This window comes from Rattus rattus, chromosome 3, assembly GCF_011064425.1.
Source record: "Rattus rattus isolate New Zealand chromosome 3, Rrattus_CSIRO_v1, whole genome shotgun sequence".
In the NCBI taxonomy this organism is placed as follows: Eukaryota; Metazoa; Chordata; class Mammalia; order Rodentia; family Muridae; genus Rattus; species Rattus rattus.
This window is the reverse complement of record NC_046156.1, coordinates 67,701,817-67,710,663: the sequence shown is the minus strand read 5'-3', so window position 1 is coordinate 67,710,663 and position 8,847 is coordinate 67,701,817. Positions and strand designations below refer to the sequence as shown.

The 8,847-nt window shown below is 44.5% G+C and overlaps 1 pseudogene; it reads right to left on the bottom strand.

Annotated features, from left to right (window-relative positions):
- Window positions 1-285: 285 nt before the first annotated feature.
- LOC116895436 lies at window positions 286-773 on the bottom strand (annotated as a pseudogene).
- Window positions 774-8,847: the final 8,074 nt, after the last annotated feature.

Genomic DNA, 8,847 nt, shown 5'->3' with positions numbered 1-8,847 from the left:
GGGTAGCCCTGGCTGTCCTGGAACTCACTATGTAGACTAGGATGGCCTTGAACTCACTCCACCTGCTTCTGGCTCCCACGGGCTGGAATTAAAGGCACGTGCCACCACTGCCCAGCTTCTGCTTTTTTGAAATTTTAGGACAAAACTGTGAAGGCTATGTTTTCAAAGCCAGAACTTACTACACATTCGAAGTTAGGGAAACCTCAAACATTTACTAAAATTAGGATCTAGACCCAACTACAATGTTTATGCCACAAAATCCCCTATAATATTGTTTGTAGTAAATATATTGATTTATATTGTTCTACGAATACATGTCATCAACCTATTTTGATTTAATCATATTCCATGAACTGAATTTAGGGGTATTTTAAAGTGTTGAGAGTTCATTTTTGTAATCCAACAACTTTATCCAAAAATGCAGAAAATTGTTCTGGCTGCCCAGGAGGATAAGGTTTCAATGTTGATAACTCCATTGACTGTAACAACTCAGGACGCGTGCTGCAGGGACAGTAGACGAGATGGCCTTCCACGTGCTTTGCCAGTTCAAACTGATGACTGTTCATTAACTTTTCATTTACAACTACCACAAGTGGCTTGCCTTTTTCCAGACTCTGAACGGCTCAGGCACCACAGCGCCTCTACCAGTCTGGAGGACAAAGCGGCCGTAACCCAGACTCTTGAGGATCTGAACACTATCCTCAGTAACCAACCACACGAGCGATGAGGTTGTCGAAACTGGTGGTCCCGACAGTCACAAACACTGTCTTCATCGCACGGGTTCCAGATAGGATATGACTTCTAAAGGCAAAATGCACTTTTAAATAAGCTGCTTTTGGTGATCTAAGTTTCGATCTAGGCATTATTTAAAGAAATTTAAATACACATCAATTTGACTCCTCCCCCCCCCAAAAAAAAACCCTCTAAGGCACGAAAGCGTGTGTAGAGTAAGGTAGAGTTTAGTCACCATCTGGCCCATCACCATGATTTATAACATGTATGCTTAAGCCTGCATTAAGCCTGCAGTGATATTTTTCTAAAAACCCACTATACTCCTGATCTGCCATAATCTCTCTTAGAGAAAGGCTGTACTCTATGCACGGTGATTATATTCAAATCCTACCTTGAAATCTTTCCAACAGGAATGAGGTAGGAAAATTACAAAATTCTCAGTAGTTTTGACTTTGACAAAAAACCAGTTAACTAGACTGAGATTAGGGCTTTTCCCACTTCGGGCCTACACAGAAGAATAATTTACAGAAAGCCTGAGCCACTGCTGAGCTGCCCCAGGGGATGTGCTCGCTGTGCCAAGGTAAGGTTCGCCCGGACATCTCCTCGTGATTGCATTAAAACAGCTGAAATCCGTGCCCCTCTCTAAGGTAAAAATGTTCACCTGATCACAATTTTATACACTGAACAAAGGTATTTCAACAAGAGTTCAAATATAACCGTGCCCCGCTGTACACGCACCACTTTTTAACAAACTTAGAAAAAGAAAAATGGGGATTAGCTAAACCCTAGGGCATTTTATAATCCCTGAATTCCAAGAGAAGGGATTTTCATTAAGCCTTTACTTTCTAGAAGGGTACGCACACATGCACACACAAAGTATTTCCAACAATCTACCAAGAACTTGGAGGATAAACAATGCTATCAGAATTCTCAGACTTGTCTTCTATAAACAGGAAAGTGAAGCACACAGAAAGGACAGAGAACAGTGTGGTGAAGACCACCACCTAGTTCCCAAGTTAACAGTGCTATCTATCCTTATGTGGCCCATGATAATCTTCCTCCCCACTTCCTAGCCTTATTAGATGGTCTTAAAGCAAATGGTCAATATCCAGTACTCCAAAATAAAGGTAACTTTCTATAATTCCATTTCCTAATGCTGTTATCATTCCCTGAATAATATATATACTGTCCACTAATTTATCTACGATCTAGTCAGAGCTCGAATTTTCCAAATTGACTCATAACTTTATTTTTACAACTTCGTACGTACTTATTCTCTTCAAACCAACAGCCAAACATAGTTGCTGCATCTCCTATCTAAGAATATTTCCTGTTCCCTCTTTCTTGCTACTGATTAAACAAACTGTAATGTGTCTAACAGACACTTCCACATTCTGGATTTAAGGAATTAAATCTCTGGGAACTGGAGAGATGGCTCAGTGGTTACGAGCACTGGTCCTCTTCCAGAGGACTTGGGTTCGATTCCCAGAATCCACATGATAGTTCACAACCAACCATCTGTAACCAGTTCTTAGGGATCTAACACCCTTTTCTGTCCCCTGCAGGACCAAGCACACACGTGGTACACGGACATACATGCAGGTGAAGCACTCAAACATGTAACTTAAAGATTTTTTAAAGTTTAAGTTCTCAATCTCCAGATTGTTAATCATGATCCTTTTTCCTGGTCTTAAAAAAAAAAAAAGTAGTCTAGTCTAAAAGTCTTGGTCAGAGTCATGTTGAATTCTTTATCAAGAAAACTCATAGGTGCTTCTACTTCCTAGGGAGTCAGGAGGCATGTCACGCTCACTTCTCCCTCTGTGTAATGATAAGATTGTTCAGTGGACCCAAGGTTTTACCCAACATCACACACAGAGTTCCCCATGAGCCACTGGCTTAACTGCTTGCCGAGCTTGGGAGGAGGAAAGGTTGCTGGGGAGTGCTTTGTGGGGCTTAATGACTTGAGCAGCCAACGGATGGTCATCCCTAGACCTGCTATTCCATTAGTGGTAACAAGGTGCTAGCGTTTTACACCTAGCTTTCATTCTACATTATCAGGTAGAATTCCTTTCAAAGCAGGATCATATCTAACTCATCTTTTTGGTTACCCTGAAGTAGGGTGTTGGGTTTTTCTTTGGTTTAGGAGGTTTGGGAGGTTTGGGGGTTTTTTGATTTGGGTTTGGTTTGGTTTGGCTTTTTTGTTTGTTTTTGTTGTTGTTGTTTTTGCAAGTCATTGGTTTTTTGATTGGGACAAGGTCTTATGCGGTAGCCCAGGGTGGTCTAAAATCTGTGGTAATCCTCCTGCCTCAGCTTCCCAAATGAGCCACTCCTCCCAGCTGGAGGTTTCTGTGACTTACTTTGTATTGTTTGTTTGCTTGTTTCCCAGGAAGGAAGCTGGCACCTGGTCTCCAGCTTCACGGTATTTAGCATCTAAGGTAGTACCAAGATGTGTGTCTGCCTCTTGATTACTGAACCTACTTCATCTGCTGCCAGTGAGCACAACTTCTCAACATGCCTTTGACCTAGCCCTTGAGGTAATATTTTAATTAGTTGGCCTGCAACATAAAACATATACTAAACAATAGAAGCCCGGATCCAGTGATGATCCGTTAGGTCTCTGGGTTTCTATCCTGTCACGGTAACTCTTCAACCAACCAACTGGAATCATCCTCTCTGTTCCTATCCTGTCCCGTTTGACTAACAAAGCCACCTTCTGCACCCGTGCCCCTGGCTCAGCATCCTTCATCCTCTCTCCCCTTGTAAATAGCCCAAGCTCCACTTCCCCTCAGGAGTAAACACACCTCGGCTCTTGCTGTCCAGCTTCCTATTTTCTCCGGGGATTGAACAATCCTTTTTTTAAAATCCAGCTCGTCTGTCTCTGGTCCGTTAGAATTTCTAGACAAGTCTGACAATTACCGGGTAATCTTTGCCCCTAAGCACAGGACAGGAGTTAACCCTCAAGCAAGGGCAACCAGAACCATTCCTGAGATGACTGAGAATTCAAAAGGTTGAGTCCTCTTCCTGGGTGATTTCACTACAGCCACATCCTGAGCCCCGAGTGAAGAAAACAGATGCGAAGAGGGGAAAAGACGCGAGGCAGAGAATATATGTAGGACAGGACTTGGGCTTGGGTTTCTCTCACACCCATCTCACCTCTGCCACACTTTTGTCCTGTGAACCAATGACTGCCCCACAACAACACGAGATGACAGCAGTCCTAAGACAGCCCCCACCCGGAGTCTGGAGACTGTAAGCATCTTTCCGGTTTCTTTTGTCTAATTTCCTGTGTGTTGGATATGAATTAATCACCATCTTTCGTAGCTCTGCAGACAGCTTATTCATCTACGAGCCACTTTCACAGCCCTTGGGAGGGGCTAGACAGACCTTTAGCATGCAAGCACAATAGCATGTATTGATCATTCCTCTGGTATTAAGCATTTACATATGTATGCGTTATTACTAAACCTCATAGAAACTTCTCAAGCTGGCATTATTGGCTCCTTTCTCCCACGCCCCTTTTGTGGTGCTGGGGTTCAAACTCAGTGCCTTGCCCATACCAGGCAAGCACTCTACTCACGACCCTCCTGCCTCAGCCTACAGAATAGCTAGGATTCCAGATACACGCCATCGCATTTTATAGATGAGTCTTGGTTTTAGATGAATAAGCGAAGAGTCACTAAAGAAAAGTAACTTATCCATTACTAATTAGTAGATGGTGCACTTATTAATAAAAAGGTGAAGGATTTGAGCCACATTCCCATTCAGACGGCATCCTCTCTCCATCATGCTCACATGGCCTCTCACACGACTGTAAACTAACTTACCAGAAGGCGTGACTGGGCAAAGACAACCCCCTAGCATGTTGATCTCCACTGACTCCAAAGTATATGTTCTTCCATCATTAAAAAAGTATTAATAAGTTAATGCATAAATAAATGAGCTATGTGAAAATAGGTCTCTTGAAAAAGTTATAATACAATTTCTTCAAAATTGCTGCTGGCAACCTGAAGACTAAATGCTGGCACTTCTCTTAAAGTAATGGGTAAAAGGAATGAATATTTAAGATCACTCTGTCAGACAAGTTGTATACAACTCCCCTGGCAGTGATATTTCAAAACGGCAAAAAGAGATTTGTGAGCACCTGTCAATGTACGACACGCCTTCAGCTCTCCACTTGCTCAGAGGAATACCCCTGTGTCATCTGTACACACTAATCGTTATTGAGCGCTCCCGCGGCTTGGAGGCAAGAAGAGGGAGCCTTTAGGAAGAAAATAGCTTCCTCTTCAGAGGAAAACCAAGAAGGGCAAGGATGTCAGGGAAGACAATTTATTGACGGAGATCCTGAAAGTCACTAGTTCCCATCCCCCCTCAGTCCCATCCCTCAGTACGGCCTCCTCAGATCCCTGCCTGTAGTTCTGATCATTGCTCAGTAGGGCAGCAAGGAGCTCCTGGTAACAAACTGACCCATGGAACAACCTTTTCCAGCATGGAGCTAAGTAAGGGACTGCCACTCAAAGCCTCCCTAAATGTTCACTGGTGGTCTTTCTTCCCTTCCTTTCTCATTTTCCTCACTTTCCTTGAAGGCCTTCCTACCATAAAGCCAATGCCATACACTGCACACTTAGAGGGAATGACGACTGCTCCTAGAGGGTCAGAAAATGCCACCAAAGAGCCACACTCCTGCCTTAACACCTACAAGGCCAGAAAATGCCACCAAAGAGGGACACTCCAGTGTTAATTTGGTTACAGCAGAGCCCGGGGCATTGAGCAGATTAAAAGGTAGAGAAACCTCCCGATGGCAAAAGGGTCTGCTAACTCGAAGGCTTTGATGAAAGGCAGGTCATATAAAGAATATCATCACCACTGCAGACTCAATAGATACCTCAGGTAAGGTCATATATGTGACAGTACTATGTAAACTTCTAGGAATATGTAAAACAGCTTTGGTTCTCTGTATGGCTATTACTAAGACAAAGACCTGAGAAGCAAGCTGGACAGACGCACGTGCATGCACACACGCACACACACACACTTAAGCATGCACATACACACAAACACACGTCTAGAGAGAAGGGATGTGTTAGCTTTACCCATCACTGTGACAAATTACCTAACACAAACAACTCAAGGGAGGAAGGGTTTATTTTGACTCATTGTCTCAAACGTTTGTGTTCACAGTGACTTGGTCCATGAGTTTGGTCACAGCCTAATGGTAGTAGGAGCTACATGACAGAGGACCTTCTTCCCCTCATAATTAGAAAGAAGAGACTGAAACAGGAAGGGGCCAAGGACCGGGTATGACCTTTGGGTACCTCTCATGACCTGCTTCCTTGTGTCCTAAAGTTTCTACCACCTCCCAAAATAGAAGCCTGTGACAGGGCCGACGCTCCAATACAGTCATCTGTTCAGACATTTCACGTTCAAACTGCAATGAGTTTTGAGCAGCAAGAAGACAAAGAAGAAAGTGATTTCAGAGGATGCAACTGAAAGCGGGAGCCATAAAGATGTTCAGGGGTTGAGGGCCTCGGGCCAGCAACTCCCCCCTCATTCAATTAATAAACACTTGCTCAGTGCTGGGCCACTGGTCTATGACTTGAGATAGAAAGCCAGCTTAGCCAAAGCTAATAGAGAGTGATCTCCGCCCTTCACAGAGGACAGAAATTTACATTCTTATTTGGAGAGAAGCAATAAACAAAGATCTAACTAAGCCAGCTATGCTAGGTTTAAAATGAGCACGGGAGAACCGAGCAACGGAGATGAAAAGCGCAAAGGCTGAGCAGTGTTTTGAACTAAATGCAGCCAAAGACAAGAATGAGATCAAATTTCCAACGGTGACTCTCTAATACTACCTCCCGCTGCAGGAAAAATAATGAACATTGCACTGTGCCGGGATGGAACTGTCATAAAATGAGACATGTACAAACGTCCTAGGAACGTGCACTCAACTTCCATATTCCGTCTTCACATTTGTTCCAAATTACTAGCCGGAAGTGTCGTGGGGAAAGACTCGGGCAGGAGCAGAGCAAAGAGAATTAGAAGAGACACAAGAGAAGCCTATGGGACGGAAGAGCTTCACACTAGTACCTTGAGAGGAAGGCTCGGCAGAACACCAAAGGTTTCCTGCGCTTTTGATTATGTGTATGTGGGAGAGGGTACACCTGAGTGCCAGTGCCCATGGGGGCCAGAAGTCAGATCCCCCTGTAGCTGCAGCTCCATGAGTGTGGGGAATTGAACCTGTGTCCTCAGTGAGAGCAGTCAACATCCTACCTGCTGAGCCATCTCTCAGGCCCCTCAACAGGACTTTAAACACTACTCAATTTTCCCCTTAATAAAGGTTGTGTCTAAGTCAGAATGATATATAAGGTCCTTTCTAGAAACAAGTTCAAACACCGGCAGGTGCTCCATAGAGCACTGCACAGGGAAGAGGTTGGGTCTCTTCTGGGATGAATTTCTGCCATGGTCTCAGGTTTTGGGGGGGAGGGTGCATGCAAGCCTTCATTTACCTTTTCTCCCCTCGATACTTAAAAAATATTCGTAGGGGGTAAAAACAAACTGGCCATCTCCTAAGTAGAAAAATGGCAGACCCAGAACAGTGAGGATCTGTGAGCTGTAGTGACACGTATACTAAAGCCTTTGTGTCTGGCTTGAGTGACATGTTGGAGCAAAGCCTTTAGTATGTTTGGGTAGAAGCTGAGGAATTGTTATGAGACTATTTGAATCTTGAAGAAATGTTGTCTGTCTAGAGAATCGGCACTTGCTGCTACATAAGAACTTGCAGCTGCACTGCCCTTGGTCCTAAGACAGTCCTGGCAAACCTGGAGTTCTTAATTTTGATTATGGCTAGCCATGGTCAAAAGGGACTGAAGTTTGTGTGGGCCGTCTGCTCTCACAGGCAGCAAGGGCAAGATAACTTTGTATTTGGAACCTTTCCCAGCCCCAATTAACCTTGTAGAATGTTTGGATAAAGTAACTGGAGTGAGCTAGCTGGGCGTCAGTCTTTTCTGGGAAGGCTGTGAACCCCTCTGCTCCTAAGGAAACGAAGGCTTGGCATCTTGGTGGGCTTCTCTCTCTCTCTTTGCTGTGGCACCTACGACCAACATCAATACTGAGTATATAACTTGGTCTTGGTCCTCAAGAGTTTATACTGTAGCTTGGAAAAGGGACAAACACTTCAAAGAAACATGGCCAGGTTCCTAAGTTGTCTGCTGAGAACTGAGATGCGAGGCATTGCCTCAGGGAGGCAGCCAAGCAAGAATGAAGGGGGAACGGGGGTGCTGAGCCAGGCCTTATGAATGTGCTTTCCTGACGTACCGGGGAAGAGGAAAGACTGAGCCTAGAAGAGGAAGGAGGAGAAAGAGACATAGTGATGAGTTCCGGAATGAGGAACCGACAAGCACAGATTTCACACAGAGCATCTGCAGAGGCATCAGCTCACAGAGGCCCCTGTCAGTCACGGTGTTTAGAGAAATACACCCAGGAGAAGAGATGAGAGATGGAGATGATGGAGATGATGGTGATGATGCAGAAGCAGATAAGTGACATGGGGATGGACGATGATGGAGAAGGATGTGGAGGTATGGGGTGGAGGTGATGGAGAGGGAGAAGGAGGTAAGGTGAGATGATGGAGACAGATGATGGAGAGGGAGATGGAGAGATAGAAGATGGAAATGTTGGAGATAAAAATGGAGATGGGAGAGATGGAGATGATAGAGATAGAGATGGAGAGGAAGAAGAAAGGGGATAGAAAGGGAGGGAGGGAAGGAGGAAGGGACAGTGAGAGCGCCTTATAAAAAGATTTATTATTAGGAATTAATAATGTGATTACAGATGCTAAGAAGTCCCAAAGTGTGCTGTTGGAAAGTGGGAATATAAGAAACAGCAATGAAATTAAGTTCCCATTTGGGCCTCAACCTTAAAGCAAAAGACCTAAACCCTACACCCTAGATCAACAGGCAGGGAAGGAAGACACAAGTAATCCCCAGGTCGGCCAGCCTCAGCCTTTTGTTCTACGGAGACTTTCAGGAAGTGACTGAGCCCCGCCCACGTTAAGGAGCGCAATCTGCGTTACTAACCCTACCATCCTGGAATTTAACTCTCAGAGACACACCCAGGATG